This window comes from Lepeophtheirus salmonis, chromosome 8 (genome assembly GCF_016086655.4).
Source record: "Lepeophtheirus salmonis chromosome 8, UVic_Lsal_1.4, whole genome shotgun sequence".
NCBI lineage: Eukaryota > Metazoa > Arthropoda > Copepoda > Siphonostomatoida > Caligidae > Lepeophtheirus > Lepeophtheirus salmonis.
The window spans coordinates 36,955,368-36,977,705 of NC_052138.2; the positions used below are offsets into that span (position 1 = coordinate 36,955,368).

Sequence of the window (22,338 nt, forward strand, 5' to 3'; positions counted from 1 at the left end):
TATAAATTGTGGATATTTTGTCGAAGAATACAAATGTAATCTACACTCAATTTTGAGAAAAAATATTAATGCAGAATTTTATGTTGACAAGCCACAAATCCTCTACTTTGACTTATATTGATGATTTTTAGGTAAAAATTATTTTTTTTCTAAAATTTAAGAAACTCAGAAACTTCAAAGACGATGCGCAACCTCTGAATATTGATCAATATATTTACCTTAAAATTTATACCTCTTCATTTTTTTTAACCAAAAAGAACATTTTTGGATAATGTTTCATCTCCTACAATTCAGAAAAACGTATATAAGTACCAATCTATTTAAGAACAGAGAAAGGCATTTACAAAAAAGAAAACTTTATAACTAAGGAGATATGAAAAAACTTTTACCCTTCATAATTTGGATTATAAAATGGTTCTCAAAAAATATACTTATATTTCATATGGTTAACATTAGTGTTGGATTCATTTATTACTCAAATTAAAAAACTTAACTTTACGTAACCCGACAATTTGTTTCTTTATAAGGTCATTCTATTAATATCATTAAGAGATGTGTTAAAAAGTCCTCTTGAATATATTTATTTTATTTAAAAAAAACAAATGAAAAGAAAAGTAAATTAAGAAAAAGGCAGTCATCTTTGACCTCAGGCCCTGCTTACGCTAAATATATCCCTTTAAATAACGTGTACCAGATACATGTCACTACTGGAAAAAATAAACAGTTTCAACGGGAAAACCAAGTTATTACAGCGTCTAAATTGTGAGCTTCTGATTAGAAGCAATAACAATTTCTTTGTGTTTTAATTGCCAAATATAAATTGATTTTAGTTTTGATAATTTCAAATAACATGGTTATTATATATTTTTGCCATTGAAGATAACAGCAAAAAACTTACTAGCTCTGAAAGCAGAATGACAAAGTTTTCTAAATGCAAATAATATTGTTGATAGGGCACCAATTCCAGCTTTGGAAATAATCGAGAATAGAAAGGTGGAAAACCGGATGACTTGTTGCAGATCCATAGTGAGTGAGGGATTCCATAAATTAGACATTCAAAGGAGTCCTCGGAGTAAATCCTCACAAAATAAAATCCTAGTGGGTAAGGGTAGTTGTGAAAAGGTTTCGTTGCCAGGGATTCCTTCTCACAAATGCACTCTTTTCCATTGACGAATACCAATCCCAAATTCGGGATCCTATTTTAAAGAGGGATTTCATCTCAAAGCTCTAGTGCCTAGTGTTTTTATCTTTCCACTTTTCTCTCTTTGTTAAGCTATGGCATACAAATATATGAAATTATCTGATGATATTCATTCAAAAATGAGTTTTATCCTTGAAATGTTATCGTGACCTTATCTCAAATTGACAACGATATAGATCGTTTTTGAAAAGGCTCTTTTTAAAAAAGTTCTAGTTCAGACTTTCAGCTATGAAATGAGATAATTTTAAGCTTTTTGAATATGTTCGTCTTGAAGCTATGAGTCTCTGAATAAAAATCACTAATTTTCAACTTTCAACAAAGATAAATCGAGTTATAAGCATGATACAGCCATTTTAGAATGGTTTTAGAATTTTTAAACATTCGGCTTTAAAATATATTTTAAATAATTCATCCTCATCTTCAAGATAGAGGGGTTAAAAAAGCTGAAGACTTTAAAAATAGCCAAAAATGACAAAAAATGTATGTCATTTTTCTGAAGGCCACAAGGCTAAGAAAGAAAAAATAAGGACATATTTGGAATCAAGCGATCAAACTCTACCAAATTGAGCATATGCTTTCTTGATCCATTCGTACCTTCGTTCAGGAGTTGTAGTGTGGGCAAATCCATTTTTCTCAATCTCTTCCAGCATTTTTGCCCTTAAACATCAATAAACATGTATTTTCAGTCTATAATTATGTTTTTTGTTTAAGTTAAATTCTTTATTATAATTACAGTTTTAACTAAATTTTCTTGTGTTTTATCGCTCACAATTGTTCGAGCAAGTTCTCGCATAGTATTAAACAATCGTTGGAGTTTGGACTGTATATTTCTATTTATGTATGTTTAAAGTAATTAGAAGTTTAGAACGACATAAACTAATATAATCTAAAAGAAGCATAATTTAATGAAATGAATATTCGCTTCGCTTCACTTTACGCAGTGAAGTTATTTTCTTTTTATTAAAAGGTTGCGTTAATGAGTCCCCTCGTTACCTAAGCCCTTTAATCTACGAATGTCGTGTTCTTTCCTTTATTTTTTATTTCATAAATAGCTTAATTTATGTATATTCTGCCTAATATTTAATTAAATTGATTTTTGTAATGTTAAAAAAATAACAGCTTTGAAAAATTAAGAACAACTTTTCAGGTTCCAACAGCAAAAAAAAAAAAAAACTTTCTGCATCTATGGTCTCTTGTTTCAAGATAAAGTATGGTATGCGGGCAAACTTATATACTGTGCCCATTTAAATGATAATTTGTTGATATAAAAAAATCCATTTTTAATTTTTAGATAAATCCTTCAACCTCAATTTTTTTGTTGAGGATCTCTTATCAATAAGTCTTTAATGACTCACTCAGGCTATAAAAAACTTTAAATCAGGGGTTTCAAACTCATTTTGTTTGTGAGGCCGAATGCAGATTAATCTGATCTCAAGCAGGCCGGCTAGTAATATCATTGAAAAACTAAGCCCACTATTTTTCTTTAATATAGTCCATAGTACTTATAATTGACTGTATTAGAGAATTTGAAAATATTATGTTACTTTATTAACAGTAGATACTTTTAGGTTAATAACTAAAACAACTTTCAAACATCAACAGCTGTCGCATAGAGGTGAAAAGGCAAAAAGTGTGTGATTTGGTCCACGTCCAAATGAGTGCAGAGGAGATCATAAATGTCATAGGGTGCTCTTGTTTACAAGAGAAAAGTATGGTGGCTTCAGGTCAGAGCTTTCAGTGGTCCCTTGGCAGTGCCGGAAAAACAGCATCATAGAGGACGTGGACACCCCCATCACCAGAAGTCTGGCTGAGTAGATGAGGCAGCATGTCAAGGCTCTCAATGTCAGTGATTGGACTATGAGGAAGTACATGAAGGATTTGGTGAAAGCCTCTTATGTACGACGACATTGGGAACTGCTTTCAACAGCAATCAAGGACAACCGGGTCAATAGAGAGGATAAATTGTTGACTTGGTTAACGTATAAATGCCAGTTCTGCCACCCTCCTATCCAGACTTTTCCCCCTTCGATTAAGCCATTTGGGGCGTAGCCATGAAGAGAACCTCTCTATCACCTCTGGATGCTCTCATAGTCTCCATTGAGCAGAAGAGGGTGATCATGTTTGAGACATTCATCAAAAAGTACTGCAGCATATTTAAGCCCAGATTGGAGGCCACGTTAGCAGCCAAAGTAAATCATTTTGAAAAATGACCATCCATAAAGAATTCTCTAATAAAGGGTAACCATTGAACTCCTTTTCATTTTTGAAAATATTTTCCCTATTCGTTCGTAATCAAAAAGTCCAAGATTTTAACTTGCACCGTATCCTATTTTTCCTACTTTTGAGTGTCAGGATTTCTTATTTATCAATACCAATATTTAATAAACTACTTTCAAATACCCAATAAATATGTATATATTAATGCTAGTAGTATTTAAATTGGTCTTAAATAGGGTAGTATGGCTTCTTAATATGGGCATCATACCGGTCAGGTCCCTCTTCCTGTCCAGTCCTTGTTATTTGCCTTTGAAAAACGTCCAAAAGTTTTAAAGCACCTTCCAATTTACTAATTTATTTAGTTTAGTTAATGTAAAGAATCTTTCATGAACATTATTCAAATTCTGGGCCTAATAAAAGTTTTGATTATTATTATAAATATTGAATCCTCGTTTGTAAAATTGATTGATCATTATGCCTGTAATTGAAAATAATATGATCTACCCGTATGATAAATAAAAACAAATAAACCCCGAAAATTAACGTGACCACCCTGAAATTTGAAAAAATGTTTGGAATGTTTCATTATATGGGCTGTCTTCAGCTATTACCGGGTAGTCCGTTGAAATCTGAACACTTACTCATTTTTAATCATACCGAGTTATTTTTCACTCATCTCTTTTATGGGTATTTTGAAGTCAATAAAAATTTAAAGTCCTTTTTTACAATCTTTATATGAACAATGTTGTAGAAAGACATAATTAGCTGTCGATTGCCTAGAAAAACATTGTACTAGCCGCCACTATGAGCACACAGTTCGAGAAGAGGATAGGGATAGCAGCACTCCTCCACGGGGGATTGTCCCAGTAGCCCAGTAGGAGCAGACTGAGGGCTCAAGGAAGACGATTTACAATATCTCCCAGGCATAGTAAAAATTAAAAACTAAATGACAAAAAACGTGATTTTTATGGAATAAAGACAAGCCAAGTCTCAAAACTAATTTGTGATACGTTTAAATAGTACATTTAGATATATTTTTCAATGAATATGCCCGTCTTCAAAAGCAATAACACTGTCAACACGCCGGCGAACAAATTGGCAGCTTTTGAAGATGAAGGCATTATCTATGACGTACCACGACGCCATGATGGGATAGTAAATCCAAATTTGAATGAGAGGTGCAGCAAAAGTTCTTCTTCAAAATGTTCCAATAAGCAAAGTACAGGAGGTTGAGGTCAGGCCTATAAAGGTCCAAATGGAAGCAGCCCAGAAGTGGGGCATATGATTGCTGTACAAGTTTTGGTTCTTCATGGCTGTATGTGTCTGTAATTCTTGTATTGATTTTGTAGGCAGTCTAGATACCAACAGTCTTTACAGCCTTCTTGTTACTGACTACGGCTTGGAGGAGATTGTACACGCGTTGCCTTCTTTGATTTTACACTTGGGATAGAAACAAAACTAGTTTATTTTGTTTTGACTGTCATTTGGCTGAGTAATTAAATCTCTTAATTAAAAATAACAGGGATAAAAGTGTAATTATCCACTACTGAAAGTTTTGGGCTCCCACTTTTTCATTATTTAATTAATTGTAATTGACTGCCTTGTTAAAAAAGTCAAACTGACTTAATTTTTGAATAAAGATTTTATAAATTCAAAGAAAATAAATATTTTTCCTTGCTTATGCCTTTTTTTGAGCTCGACTTGAATCTATGCTCAAAAATTAATACTTGGCTTAATTCTACATTCAATTGCTTAAAACAAACTCAATGCTTATAACTTGAATCTAACTATCTAATCTAATGGTGTAACAGTACCATGTACACAGAAAGTAAATTAACAAAATAGAAATAATAATTATTGGATTTCAATTTATTTATAATTAAAAGGTATTAATTACTCATTTTGTATCCTTTAATAGGTCTAACAATGGTACCTGCTTCCTTATTAATATACTTATCCCTTTATATATTTATTTATAATTACAGTATTTTCTATTTTGTGTGAGCAAACACATACAAATCAAATAAGACTCTGAATGGTAGGACGTTATACGTACAAAGTTCATTGATCTTATATACTATTACAGAAAAACATTATATCTATGGCCTTTATTTTAGTCATTTTCACATTGATAAAATCCCTTTAGTCTTTTTATACATTACACAAGGGAACACTCATTTTGTACATAAGAATTCAAGCATAAAAAGGAATTTATATTTGAGCGCAGAATCCAAAACTGACATCGGTTTTTCTCTCAGTCATCTAAAATCTGAAATATCTTGGATAATAGTAATTCAGAGTCATTTTTTAACCCTTAAAACAATTCCCAAATTAGAAGTAGTCGGATTAATAAAACTTATGTAAAAGTGTTTTTATGACTCAAAAGTGTTTTTGATGATTCTGTATCTTGTTCGGAACTCGATATATTTCCGCTTTTAGGCTGAAAATGATGAAAAACGAGATTCTTATTTAGACACGTATAACTTACTCATATTACGTAGTGATGTGGAAAATCATACCTCATATTATAAAAAAATGTCCAATGTATAATTTGAAAAAAAGATCTATTCAAAAAATATGCCTCTCCAAAGATTTTTTTTCCATTTGGTAGTGAAATTGCACAGTCCTAATGCCGTCACAAAACTCAATAGGATTTTAGACTATAATTATTACTTAAAACTTTATTCAATGTGAAAAATCCGAGCTCAATACAAAGTTTATATCACATTAAAATAATGCCACGGATAAATTACATTTTTTTGATAGAAACTTAATTTCATCTTAGTGTTTAAAATTTGAGATCCTGTCAGGTTTTGATTGGGTAAAGGCAAACTAGTGGATATTTTATTATACATAGTCCATTTGAAGTGAAAGAATTACGGTGTGATCCATTAAAATCGGAAAACTCTGAATTTTTTACTTTAACAAGATATTATGTATTAATTAAGAATAAAATTTCAACAAAATTAATAATATTAATAGATGTGTGTCTGAGCTCTCTTAATAATTAATTCAGCTGCCCGTAGCGCAAAAATGGCTTCCAGGTGGCGGTGGAAGGCCTGGTACCCGCTGGGGATGTAGTTTTCCGTCATGGCGTCACAGTGCCAGCTGATAGTGGCTTTGAGGGCCTTGAAGTTTGGATGACGGACACTGCAGGCCTTCACCTCGACATGGACCCAAAAAGTGTAGTCGAGGGAGTCAGGGCTATTTGGGTGCCCAAAGTTTCAAAAAAGAGGTAAAAAGAACTCAACAGACTAATTTAAAACCCACTTTTTAGATAGCTCTTGACAGTATGGTGTGAAACCTCGATATATCTTGCATGGTCCCTAATGGACCTAAAGGGATTGCCTGACCTATTTTCTTTAATTCTTCAATGTTTTTGACAGAGCTCTTCTTCATCTTCAACTTTTGGGGCTTGTTGACATCGTAGACAGTGGTTCTGGAGACATCCATCTATGTAGAGTACGCGAATGGAAATTTGTCCATCACATTCAAGTGTCATTTTCTCGACTTGAACGTAAATTAGAGAGTTCAGGTTTGATTTGTTTTGTAACTAATGATTTAATATATTAAAATATAAATTAATTTCAATCTTTATTAATGATTGAATTAATAAGTGTTCAGATTTCAATGGACAGCCCTGTACAATCAACAGCCGAGCTAACTCCAGTCCTTCTATCTAGTAGTCCTAGCCAATGCTGACAATAAATGCCTTGGCATATTCATCCACGATAAGACTCAAATATCATTATAACATTTTGTATTTATCATATTTTGTTCCACTTTCCACTCCGCTATAAACTTCTAAATATCAAAGATACCCGTTTATTTAGACCGCTTATTTTTTGAAAAACCTTTCCTTTATGACGTCACTCCCACCCCTTTTCCTAGAGCTTGCCTTTTTACCTCGAAAGAAGGTGTAAAGGCTGTAGTAGAAGGAGATTTGCCAATAAATATATTACGTAGAAATTGATCTTTAATAAAATTTGATTAACATTGCAAGGTATCAAAAGTCAAACAGTATTTTTTCATAAAGAAACCCAAAAATAATTTAGGGGAGGATTCGTTCTCTTTGTAACGTTCCTTCCTCCAACTTAATGAAAAAGTTTTAATTGATCTTTCATCTAAATCCTCTCTAATGGTTTTATTGAATCACTTTCTCGTAAGTGAGCCGTGGTACGGAGGTTTATCTGGAAGGTTCACCCTACGTATTACTCCTGTAGGTATACTTAGGAAATGTTTCAGGAAATAAATTTGGAAGATACATGATGGCTTGGAATAAGATTATTTGTAATCTTAAAAATGTTTTTTTTCTATTCTTTATAAACTAGTTGTTTAGGTAGGTTACCTGATCGATTGTGTGTGTACACGTATATGTATATATATACATATTAATGATATGTTTGTTAGAGCAATTTGTTTCCCAATATCATTTATAAATATCTAGATATATATTTCTTTAACCAATATTTACACATATACATGTACACGCGTGATAGACATGATAACCAACCTTAAGTCATTTTTGTCATTGTTTTAAACCCGTTTGTTTGAGTCCATTGTATTAATTATTGTTCTTTTGTCTAGGAAACTAGTATGTATATTTCTATATATGCAAGATGCAGCTTTTATAGATAAATAGAGAAAAAAAAATATCTCTATGTACTCGGTGTGTCAATACGTTCCTTAGACGGCAGATTCGTAGAAAAACGGCTCCAAATTAAGAAGAAAAAGTGATGTTTTATCAAGACAATGCACCGTGTAACAATGCTCCAGGGAAAAAGATAAGGATCGAACGATGAGGGGATTGCCAAATCGTAACAAAACTAATCGTAACAATCGTACCTGGACGGATTGTATCGCTCTTGAAGGAAACTATCTTGAAAATTAAAATTCGAATTTGAAAAATAAACTTGTTTTATTTGTCAGCCTCGTACCTCATTGACCCACCAGATATATATTTATATAGTAAAAAGAAATCAATTATTTTTCCAACAGATGTCTTTAGTAATTAATATCTTCCGCTATATTAGTGCAACTGGTTAAAACTGGTAGTACTTGCCGTTCCTATTTTCACTTCATATATACCAACGTTAATAGAAATACAAGGTTAGACCATCATGTAATTTGGGTTGCTAGAATTTTTAATTTGATGTATAGTACCGACTGCGAGGCAAGACACCCAGATTTTGACAAAGCATACAGCCAATCATATTCTATAACGTCACTATTAAAAAACATCAAATACCAGTCCTACACACGTTATGGTATAACCTTATATTTTTCTTAACCTTGATATGTAGGAGGTGTATTCAAACAGTAAGTTGACTTTTCATAATTCACGGGCAGAAAATATGCTAGATTTTTTAGTTAGTGCATTCGAAAAGAAGATATATTTATTGTTTAAGGCTATATAATATGTTTTGTTTATTTTTGAGAGTTCTTTGAGACAATTTTGGAATCTCCTTTCCTAGGAGAGAGTCGACTCTATTCTCATATGAAGTCTAGTAGTTTTCTACCTATGAATTTTCATCCCGTTGTCCCTCGTGGAATATGGAGCTCTGAATGATGAGGGATCAACAATAAATTTTATTCCTAGAAATGTAGTATAAGTTTTGTATAACTTATTATTTATCAACATAATAGAATATGAAATAGCCCCATGACTTATCAAGTGAGGCAGTTTATAGCAAAATACTTGGGGTATTTATTTGTTAGCGAGTTAACATTGTGTCTATGTTGAATGATTTTTCAGCTATAAAATTAGACTCAATAGAAGTTTGTGAAAATCGACAGTCTCGGTTTGTTTTGAGTAATAAAAATAATTTTATACAAAAGAGAAATAATTAAATTACATTTAAACGGCCCATAAGTTATCAAAGAAGAAACAATGCATACTTGATCCAATTCGGATAAATGTATTAAATATCGTTTTAATTTCACTCAAAAATAATAGTTTCTTCTCATTATTTGTCAATTTTAGTATTCAGATGGTTAAATACCCCATTGAAGAGTTCGGGTTAGGATATGATGAGAAGCAATGGCGGTTATGACTCATAATATAAGTACCAAATACATTTTGTTATGTAGCTTCATATCTAATAGGTTTTTTGACCGTTTGTGGTTATGTTCCGTCTTTTGTATGTTTAATCATATTAAAATACTTGTGTATATTTATTTTGAGTTCTTTTGTATAAAATAAAGTAAATATCAAAACCATATTCTCATACATCACACATATAATTAGAACAATACTTTTCCTTATTGAATAAGTAATTCAATTATAAACAGGGTTTGTTTCATACAAAATCCCTAGACTTTGTTTCTGAAGACTTTGTTAAAGTTATTGAAATTTGATGAATGAGATTTCAAAAGAAAAATATAAATAAAAAATATGAATTGAAATATTTTCCTCATCCAATGTATTTGATTAGTATTTATGGATTAGATGTAAGTAATCAAAATTTGGGTTTTTTTTTTCCTTTTCAAGTGTTTTTATTGACATAATAAATTGCATTGCCATTGAAGGAGATACCCTTTAAAATCGATAAATTTCCAATAAATCTTGATCAAACTTCATCAAATGGTTTTAAGAATTAAAAACAACAATTTTGATGTAAGTGATGTATTAATTCAATCAAAAGTAATATATACTGAAAATCCATCAAAATGACTAAATATATACAATTTTTTTTGTTCGATTAGCGACGAGAAAAATAATTAGAGACAAAAAACATTTATTCTTTACACAGATATAAGATTGTATAACCATGAAATAACATATTTGTAATACCTATTAGGGTCGGGCATATAATAAAACTTGCCATTAGAGGATACATTTTTGATAGACAGTACAGTTTTAATCCTTTTTATTACTTATTCCCATTGTGACATCCATTAGTTCACTATTTACTTAATATTTATGAATAAAGGTTTGTATTGTTATAAAATTTGGTTGTTTAGGATCACTTGAAAACGGTCTATTTCTTTTCGTCTCGAAAAAGAAGTTACAACCCCTGCATATTATCTATACGTGATTAAAATATATACTAGTTTTGGTATGGGGACATATATCAACAAAAAGAGAGAGAAAAACACACACACACACTAAATATTAATTTTGTTAATTGGTTTGGCTTTGGTAGAGATTGATTCTTCAAAACTTAAAACAAATAAACACATACTCTCTGAGCCTCGTTGGAGTATGTCGAATACCGTTTTTTTTTTTTTTTTTCCCAGCATACTGAATCCCTTGAATTTTGGAGAGATCAGGTATTCTATTGGCAGGCAATCCTTTAATGTAGATTATGTGACAATGACCAATCTTTCCGAGTCAGTTCTCGGTTAAATTCTTCTTTGATCTCTGACTCTATTATCCTTACGACGAGAGTAATTTTGGAGCATTCATGAAACAAATGGGAGGACGTCTCTGTTTCATTTTTGCAGAAGGTAAACACTTTATCTTAAGAAATTTATTTGTAAATTTAGATGACGTGGCCAATCTATAACGTAACCATTTTTGAAAGAAGTCGGTACATATACAATATTACTAAGCAATTCTTGAATTGATTTATTCTGCAAATTCAATCTTTTGATTCGTCTTTTGACTATTAGTATTTGGTTTTTGCCACAGTTTGTGGTGTTTCTGGACGCTTTGATTAAGGAGTTTGCAAGTCTTGGGTAACCACATAATTGTCCTTGGGAACGTGCTTTTCAACCATTGTAAGATATGGCTCCATAAGGCCTTGAAGTAGACGTCCCTTGAACTTTCTCCTTGCCCTTCAAGAAGTAGGGAGTCATCTTGCTGTAGTCAGACGCCGCGACGCCGAGGAACATGATCTGAGCTGGATGTTTTGATCCTGAAGGTCCCTTGACCGGAACTATTGATTCAATTAAGAAGGGATCATATTTCCTGTTCAGAACAGCGTCAACTGTGAAGATCTTTTTTTGTGTGCAGAGAAAATCGTACACCCTGTGCCGTTTTGCGTATGGTCTGACGTTTTTTATTATATAAAAACAAAACAAACATCAAATTCTACCTTTTTGTCAGTTTTTTCACAAGGCTTCAATTACAAAATTGTCAGTCTTTTAGAACCGAGGTAAAACAGCCTCGAAGAGAATTATAATTTTTGAGTCAGAAATTACATCATCAATATATCGACTATCTATAAAATATTCTATTACCAAACTTGTATGAAATGGTCAGAAAGATATATTGAAAAAATGACCGCTGGGTGCAAATAAACACTTACACTAAGTTTTCTACTTTGTAAAAGTTCTAAATTTGTAAAGTGAAAACAGATTTTATTGTATGTCAATATTATTGGTGCTGTGTAGGTCCTTGTTTATTCGGTGCAATCCAGTATATTTATAGGACTGTTACTATGTGTCCTTGAAATGTTTCTTAAAAATGTTAATGGGTTATTAAAACAAAACAGATCTATGATATGTCTAATAAATGCATAGCAAATATCTTTAAAAAAATATTCCTGTTTTCGTTATATTGCAATATATATTACAGACATTTATATTCTTATTCCATTATACCGAGCGGTCCATTAAAATCTAAACACTTTGAATTTTAAACTTCAACAAGTATCTATACAATAAATATATGAATGTTTGAGCTCTCCGAGCTACAATAATTGCTTCCAGGCCAAATTACTTCGTTTGGAAATTTTAATAGTCATTTTTTCTTTTATGCCTTAAATACTACATGTGGGTTTTAGATAACTGGCTAAAATGTTATTGTATTTTTTAATTTCAACCTGAGGAAAAAGTAATTCCGTATTATTTTTTTTATTTCAATACTTTATAAGAAGTGTTACAATCATTCAATTTAAGGCAAGTATGCCCTGTTGTGATTGATAACTTATTCCCAACAAGAATCCAATTTCATAATGCCCTTCTCGTAGAAGTCCTTATTCCTATTGTCAAAAAAAAAAAAAAAAATTGAAGAACCAATTCTCACAGCCCTGTATTGAGGCCAAATTTGTAACCCCAAGCGCGTTTGTCATATACAGGCAAATGTAGTAGTCACTTGGTGCCAGGTCCGGACTGTGGCGTTGATGCATAAGAACTTCCCATATGAGCTCTCGGAGCTTTTGGAGCGTCATTAAAAGTATATGGGGCTTAGAGTTGTCTTGATGGTGTCATGTTGTCTCATATTCAACAATGCCGGGCGCTCCTACTCGATTGCCAGGTTCAAACACTCGAGTTTTTTTTACAACCAAGGGCAGAATTGAGCAAGGAAAATAATAACTCGAACCACTGTTGTACAACACGAATCGAAAAGTATAGACCATATAAACATTGCAAATTTCCTTGGTAGTTATCGACTCCTTTTTTCCTTTCAGGTAGTAAAGACGTCAAATATGTCGATTTTTTTTTTTTTTTTGTGAGACCTCAATACTCGACGGACGATAATTCACGACTAAACCAGCCCAGTGCAATATTTAAAAAAAATCGTTTTTAGAATACACTACCTCCTTTATAACGACTTATTGGCACAAATAATGAATTGGATGTTTAGTTAAAAAAAAGGGGATGGAAAATACGAAATTAATTTTTCACCAAGGTAATTATTATTATAACATTTATTTTATAGTTTTAGTTATAACATAATGCAGTGGAAAAATATAATAGCTTCTAAGGAAGACCATTGGTTTTATTTCATTTTTGTAGAATCATACCTTTTTTGTAGTAACTTAATCAATATTTTATTTTTTGAATGCTATATTATTTTTATCGTTTGTTATTATATTAAATTTTCATCTATATAGTTATTTCAATTCAAAATATTGCTCTGATTCGAAATCATAATCAAAAACGTGATTGAAAAAATAAGCTTTGAAGAGCAAACTACTTCGATTGAAAATTTTAATGCTTATTTTTTCTTGTATGCCTTAAATAGTACATGTGGGTTTAATAATAGGGGAGAAAATGTTATTCCATAGTGTAATATATGTCCCGTCGGTATATAAACGTAAAAGAAACAGGAAATTGACTTTGTCACCCTGGAAATTGCAATTTTTTTTTGGGGGGGGAAGATGAGTTTAGGGTTCATAAACACTTGCATACTCCTCAAGAATTAAGGAATAATGTACCAGTTCGAAACGATTACTATCGTGAAAGTATTACCCTAGTTTCGAAATAAATTTATAAAAAAAAGGATAGAAAGTATAAAGTATATAAAAATGTTGATGTCAACATATATATAATCTTAAAAAATGATGAGTAATACTTAATAATCTTAGAAAAACTTGTATAACCTGAAAAACAACAACATTTCTTTTCCATACCTTTATTTACATCAATTATTAAAACGTTGGTAATATGTATTTACTATACTAGATTGAGCCAATCAAGGATTTATTTATTGATTAAATTAAATATTAAGAAACGTTTAGGCCGTCGAATAATGTTTTTGTAAATCTTAAACTAACTAACAAAAAATAATATATCATTATACTTAATCTCACACAAGCATAAATTATATCCATTGTTCTAAAAGGATACAGAAGGTCATTTAATTTTTTTGATAGTCAGTCATTCCTTATAACAAAAATAACTACTTATTTTTCCCATTTCGTCGTTTAATTTTCTATGTTAAAGCTCACACATACACTACGAATTACAAATATATTCGTTTGCTATTAAGAAAATACAAATATATTCCACAAAAATTAAATTAGTAAATTTATTAGTAAAACGTTTTGAAAAACCAAAATAATTATTCTGGAAAATGGACTAATATATATTTTTGAGTCTGAAAAACAAATTAAAAGAGATTAAAACTCCAGTTTTTGAGCTCTAAGGAATGAGCAAAATGCTATGGTGTTTCGTACCGAACCTGCTAAAAAAGTTTTCAAAAAAAACTTCCATCATTTTGTAACTCTATGTCATGTTTTAGTAAATTATTGTAAAATTTACAGTAGAATAAATATAATTTTATTTAGCTGATAATTTTATATTCTTAAAACTTTTAATTACAATAATTATCATTTTTATGTAAAATAAGAAGGATCTTACCTTATATAATTTCTTAGGACTCAAAATTCAATCCTTTTGGTTGGACCAATAAATGAAAACTGTCTGAGTATTCATTTCTACAAAGCCGTAAAAAGAAGGCATTAAATAAAGACTGTGTTGATATTTTTTTTTCTTAAAAAAAATGGTCTACAAAAATATTTTTGTCAGTAATGAAGGATTGAATTAACCTGTTTGAGTATATAATAGTTTTTTACAAAAGGGAACAATTATCAGGATAAAATTTTTACCAATAAAATGAACCCAAGAATAAGATTAATATTTGAGCACAGAATCCAAAACTGGTCTCAGTTTTTATATAGCATATGAAGCTTCATAAATATCTGTGATAATAGTATTTCGGGACTGTTATCGTGCAATATCATTTTTCATCATTAAGACAATCACCAAATTGAAGGATAATGAATATAACTGATGTAAAAGGATTTTTTTATAATTATAAAAATGTGTTTATTGATTCTGCATCATGTTCTGAACTCGAAATATTTCCATTTTTGGGCTGCAAAATGATGAAAAACGAGACTCTTCTTTAAAACCTTATAACTTATTCATAAAACGTTTTTGATTAAATTTTTTATTTATTTAAGAAATACACATATCCAGGATTTGGGTTCGATTTTGTATTTTTTGAGTGATTCTATTTTTTTACGGAGGTATACTAGTAAATATGCAACATTATTTACCATTTCAATGTAACGATAACGACTTCATACCCTCTAAAAATAATAATAATTAATATCACAATCAGACAATTTCAATATAATACTACTCTTCGTACAAATTTAAATAAAGTAACTACTAATTATATTTGAAATTTCCTACTCATCGTGAATGAATTTCTTCCATGTTGCAATCCTGGAATCTTCTTCCCCCCCTTACGGAGCCTGGTAGTTTTCCTTTGATGAATTTTCATTACGATGTCACCCCTGGAATGTAGATTTTCGAACAAGAGCATAGATCTTGAGATGGACGATCAAGTTAGAAGTACCTTCTTTCAATTCCCTCTATCTACCTTTGGTTCTAACTTTTGAAGGACATATCTACAATATCAACTATTCAGTACACATTACAGCTTTTTGTGAAAAATAACAAATTTGGTTAAATAAAATTTCTATCAACAGTATTCTATAAAGTTTTATGAGATTTCCGTGCTACGTTTCCAAATGAAGATAAATGCATGGTCCCTTTACGCCTATCAATCTGTTCTTTAGTGTATCATAGACAAACAATTCATTTCATAGATATCAAAATTTGTAGATACGTATATTGTTTACTTAAATACGCAAAAAAGTGCTAGTTTATAATACTTTGACCTGGTTGAACTTTTTATGCCCTTTATTTGAAGAAAAAATCATATAATTATTTGAAAAATAAAATAGTTAAAAAAATAAATTTATTAGGAGTCACTTAAGTATAAAAATTATCTCATCTTATTCGTTTTAAGACTCTTATGAATGGGTATTTTGAGTTCTTTTGAAGTATGTTTGTTTAAACTTTTGGCCGTTCTACATCCCTGATGCCGATCCCCTCGACTACAAATTTTGTGTGCATGTTGAGGGGAAGGCTGGTAGTCTCCATCATCCAAACCCCGTGGCCCTCAAAAACCTTCACTGTGACACTATGACAGAAACTACCTCCGCAGCGTCTACCAGGCCTTCCGTCTAGAAGTCATCATTACTGCTCAGGGCGGCTACATTAATGATTACGAGAGCTCAGCCACACATTTATTTAATGTATTCGTTTTTGTATTAAACCTTCTTGATGCTTAAAAATTCAATGTTCTCAGATTTTAATGGACCACTCGGTATTCTTCTAGGGAAGTTATATTCTTATTATTTAAAGGTTTCTATAATTGAATTTCAACTTTCCGCTGTTGCTGTCTATAATTTCGAGATAGAATGAGAAAGTATGACGTGCGGGTCAGCTTATTATACAGGATACCTAAACAAAGTAGAATAACTCACCAGTTAGTTTGAATAGATGCATGATTCTACTGTTATGTTTTTTTCCACTCTAGATGTCGCTTTTTGATGGCACAGATGACGTCACTAGGACATTTTTTGTCATATTCTCTTATACCGCATGGGACTTTTTCTTTCCAAAGCAAAATTTACCTTCACATAAATGGGTGATTTACTAATGGCTGCATATTTATTTGGGGAACGCTCCTAGACGACAAAAAAAGTTTCCACTACCTTGTCAAAATATTTGTTCAACCACTTGGCTTATAGATTTGAGGAGCACATCAGTAACTTTTAATAAATGTAGTGTCTGATATTTTTAGTATATATATATATATTGTGTAGAATGTTATAGACTACTTTTGTCCAGTCTAACGGACTCAATGGAAAGAGCGGACAGACAAAAAATCTATAACAACAAAAATATAAGGGAAATAAATAATCATCTTTAGCTAGTACTTTGACTGATATGTACTCATTATTCTCTCATGATTCATAATTTAAAATTTTTTATAATATAGTTGTTAATATTTTGTTTTATTATCTTTATTAAAGAATTTCAATTACAAGTTAAATTTTTAAAAATAAATATAAAGTTAAAAAAGAACTTAATTTACTTTTTAAATATTAAATACTTAAGACAATTTTAAACTATATACTTAAATAATAATACATTTAAATAATTAATCATAATTAAATGTGGCCAATAATCACGACATATGTTTTACAATTTCATGCATAATTAAAAAAAAAAAATTATAGGCATTTTTTGGCATGACCTTTATCTCCTTCCACGTATTTTGTTTTATGGATTCAATTGACTCAAAATTTGTTCCACGGAGTGGCAATTTATGTTTGGGAAACAAAAAAGAAAGAGTCATACGGAGCTAAATCAGGTGAATATGGTGGTAAATTGATGGTATTTATTGCGTGCTTGGCTTTGAGTTAGCTCATAATCATGGCTCTATACGATGGCGCGTTATCGTCATGTAAAATCCACACGTTATTCTTCCATAATTAAGGCAATGTTAAGGCAATGTGATCCCTCCATTAAACAGGTATGACGATGTTTCAATACAATTTCCTTCAATATGTGGATGTTCAGTTCGGTAATACAGGACGAAGGTCTTCCAAAAGCGGCATGTCTTCGACTATCTCACGGCCTTCCCTGAACGCTTCATACCACTCATAGGACCTGACCTGGAAAAAAAAAAATTATTTTAAATCCCTTCAGCGTGGGTATTTTAAATTAACAATTCCCGGTTTTTTTTGAAAGAATGTAGACCTTATTTCAGCTGACAATTTTAAGTTAATTAGCAAAGAGAAGGAAAAAACATGTGCTTCTTCTACTGATTGTCCACTTATCTAATTTTTTAATTAAAATGTTTCTTTACAATGCAATATTACGGTATTATTTATTTGTAAGATAGTTCCTTACAATGCAATATTACGGTATTATTTATTTGTAAGATAGTTATTAATTATTATTATAATTTATATACATACCTTCGTCTTGTGTTGTCCCTAAGTGCTCGATAGGAGGATCATTCCGATTCCCTTCAAATGAAGCTATATGTCTTGAATGGTGGATTGCTCTGAAACAAGAAGACGACAATGGCTCACTCTGGAGGCCATCACCATACTCTGTATTATGAGAAAAACATTTCAAGCAAGAAGATATCCGAGTGCCAAGATAAATTATAGCTTATGTTGGAGGAAAAATATATTGGCATTTGAAACGAGATGCAGTCCCATCTCTTTTCCCTTGGTCCCAGGTAAGTAAAAATCCATTTGAGGAAATATTTATTAGATCAACATTGAAAATGGGGCAAGTTTAAGGTCTTAAAATCTTCCTAAGAAATTTTAGTTTATAAACCCTTACTTTTTTAAATGTTCCTTTAATTTGTTAGATGGAGTTGCACTGATTAAGTATAAGTAAACATTCTAGTATTGCATTTACTTCATCTGACCTTGGAATCTTTTGGTGAAATCCGTATACTGAAAGTATATTTCTTTCTCTAGGAATCGCCTGGGCACGAATGCACATTGAATTCAAGAGAATAACTTCTCGCGAGAGCGTTGTCTATGAGCTACGGCGATTTCATTACTTTTTATAGAATGGTAACTTAATTATTATAGATGACAATAGCATCATCATGACTCCTGATCGATACTTGGATGTGTTAGTGGAGGAGGTACAGAGCTAGAACATCAGTGAGGGTATTTTAACTCCAATGCAAGACAAAGAAGACTAATTAGATCCGTTGACCAAAAAGGATCAATATGCTCAAACTATTTGTAACAAAGTAGAACTTCTTTGACCTACGTTCTCGATCTAAAACCTTGTTAATAATCCATGAGGTAGATGAATAAAATAATAAATATCCTGGGATATTTTATAGAAGGATACTAAAGTTGCATATTAAATCAGTATCTATGGGTTTGTAAAAGAAAAATGCTGAAACACATTTTTTCTTTTTTAACATTATTCATCTTTATTCCATCAAGATGAATATTTATTCATCTATAAAATATTCATGATCGATCTTATACATAGAATAGCGTAAATTTGCCTGTAAACAATTCCATTTATTTCAGCAATCGCCTACTACACATGACGTAGTAACTAAAGTCAGTTAAGATGTTTGTATTTTTCTTTTGGACCGGGTGTTGATGATGTAAACTAAAAAATTGAGACCTTAACGAGTTATTCCTCAAATTGACAAAGTTACACCAAAACAAGGATGCTTTTAGATTGATATTTTTTTTTATAATGCACCATACATCAGTCGGAAAAGTCTTTTGAACATTGTTGAACTTTATGCATTATCAATTTAAAGAAATTGATCTTTTCTTGCCCAATGACATCATAGATGCCAGAGGACTTTAAGTAGAAATTCTCAAATACGAATATGATATTGGATCTTATCAATTTCTAATCAAATATTTAAAATAACTGTTGTAACTCTCATCATCACTTTCCTCATGCACGTCGTATTCCTAAATTATAAATTTGTATGCATAGTATAGAAAACACTATTTTTTACTAATTTTCAATAGTATTGTAATATTCAAACAAGGGATTAATTAAATTTAAATCAAATAATTTGGTATTAGCCTTAACTAATTGATTGACCGTTGTGGTTGTCTTTATTTAAAGGAACTACAAGGTAATCATTTCTCAATCAAAAAATATCTGGACTTTGATGAGAAGAAATCTTGGTCCCTTTCCTCTGCTTCATGAGAATGACTAATTAATGAATGAAATATATTCGTATTATCTTGAAATATCCTTATCCAAAAGGATGATAGCTCTTCGATATCTTCGTGAGTCAGTCCTTGCTAACTAAAGAAAGAGATTCCAAGGATTGAACTTAATTTACATTGGCATCAAAATGAGAAAAGGCAGACCATACTCATCTGGAAACACGTTCTAAAAAGAGAAAAACACAACAGCATTGTAAAACCCTGTAATAGTAACAGTGACTAATAGATGGATTATTTTTAATGTATTTAAATCCAAATTGTAATAGAAGGACAACGAGCGACAAGGATTTCATACGTTTCTGATTTCTTGAAAAGAGTAGATTCTTGAAATTAACTTCTTGGGTAGTCCAACTCATCTTTGAAAGAACCACTTTGAGTCAAGAATACTTTTAATTTAATGATCACATAGTAAAATCCCTTTCATAAAGTCTCAAATAATAATGAGTAATAAAATTATAGTGCTTTTGTCAACAGGTGATTCTACTTCGTCTGAAGTCTTTCTTTAGCTAGTACTCTTTGGCCAGGTTTATTATTTTCCCACAATGTGGCACGTCTCACTGATGATGCGTTTACAAACGAATATATGTAAACAATGTACATGCCCTTTTAAAACTGGAATGGTATAAATCAATAGATAAAAGCAATTTTTATAGTTCTTGCTGCTTTTTGGGAGAAATAAAGGGAAATGCAGCGTCAGCAGATCCAAAATGTTGGAGATGAAGAAATGATCCGTCAAAAAGCCGAATTGGATCCGGAGGAGTGAAAGAAAACAGTCCAGGCAAATCCTCTCAAGTCCATGTGGGCTCATGCAAGATATCTCGTGCATTCTAACCAAACTGTCCAGAGCTTTTTAAAAAATTGTGTAGAAGAGTCATGAGAGTAGAGAGACTCCTTTTGATATCAACAATGAAAGAAACCCATCTTCTTTATTGTGAGACTCTTTTGAACTCTTTTTTGACACTTTTGATCCCTCTTCCAGCAATGATACTAACTAGTTATACTATTAATTTGTTGAAATTATATTTTTCATTAATAAATGAAATCTTTTAGAAGTTTAAAATTCAAAGTGCTCACCACTCTGTATATACCATGATTGTGTTATATATATATATATTTATTTCTTCATTATAAAAATGTATTCCTTCTACAAGGAATTTTTATTTCGAACTACCATTAGTTTGAAACTACTTCAAAAGTCAAATAATATATTTGAACTAAATATATATATTTTTAAATAAAAAAAAAGAACAATTTAACAAACAATAACTTATATATAAATGTGAAAGCCTTTAAATATACAATATTTTTTGTGCAAGTATTAGAAACTTTTTTGGTATACCAATCTCAAGTGAAGCTCTATATATATTATATATACTTTATAAGTAAGATTTTGCAAATTATTTGTATAAAAGAAAAATCTTTCACTTAGATGGAGGACGTAAAAGGAAAAGAGTCCCTTTTCCAACGAAAGTGCAATTATTAGTTATTATGAATAATTTTAGGAGGAATAAAGTATGTTAGATAGTTTTTGATCGTAGAAAATAAATGTTTTGAATTTGTAAAAAGTTTTCAAAACAGTGTTTGAGGTCAATAAAAAGCATGATGGTCTCTCATGGTTCATATTTCCATCCCATCTCTTTGTGCTCAAAAATGTTTGTAAATTTACTTACTAAATATAGATTTTTTAAATTTCTTTTCGATCAGTGCTGTTTATATCTAATCTAATTCAACATCATGAAAGCCAAGCTACTGTAATTTCAAACATTCACCCAATTGTCAGGAATACCAGATCATTTTTTTATTTTTCAACACCTCGTCACTTCATACTTTTTACAACTCTAATTTCAAAATATTCCATGCAAAAAAAAGAAAAAAAAGAAGTACTTTATGAAGGTTTATTAAATAATTATATGTATATAAGATTTTTACAGAAAGAGTTGCAAAATCAACCGGGGTTCAGTAACTTCAATGACTTCAAAATTTACATAAATGAAAAAAAAATAGGCCATGAAAAGGTTGCATTAACTTATATATAAATATATGTATGTATGTGAATAATATTTATAATAAATAATGACACAAGCACAATTTAAATCACAAGGTTAGTTAGACATTACCTTGATCTATTTACAGGGTTCATTGAAATTAAAAAAAGATAACACTCCCCTATAATTTTGGAAAGTCAGATTCATAACTTTCAAATCTGCAGTCTTTAGTCATATATAAGAACTGAAAAAATCCTATGTGAGCCTGACATTTCCTGATAGTGCTCTTAAACATAACCAGAGTTGATATCTTTGATTCAATAACAGCTGTCTATGAAAGGAGAATTAGATGAAAAAAAGAAGGTGTTTTACATATAACCTTTGTTCCTTCTGTTCAAGCCTAGTGACTCATGAAATTTGCCTTGTTTATGGTTTATCCGTTATATTGACAAAGTCGACAACGGTCTTCCATTAATTTGATGCATCTCTCAGTGAAGACGTTGTAAATGTCCGATATATAAGGTAAAGGCAAAATTTGAGTGTTCCACGAGGAATATTGGGGTAAATCGACATTGCTTCTATAAAATTCACAAATACAGTGTGGTCCAGATAAATTGGTAAAATATTTAATTGCTTGTAACGAACGAACTATATACAG

The 22,338-nt window shown here is 30.9% G+C and overlaps 1 protein-coding gene across 1 annotated transcript in view; it reads right to left on the reverse strand.

Moving 5' to 3' along the window:
* LOC121122827 (solute carrier family 25 member 45) overlaps positions 1 to 14,550 on the reverse strand; it is a 46,242-nt gene extending 31,692 nt beyond the window's left edge. The window contains exon 1 of the mRNA XM_040717888.2: positions 14,450 to 14,550. The gene's annotated coding sequence lies outside the window, so the exon portion shown is untranslated. The remainder of the gene's footprint in view (positions 1 to 14,449) is intronic.
* Positions 14,551 to 22,338: the final 7,788 nt, after the last annotated feature.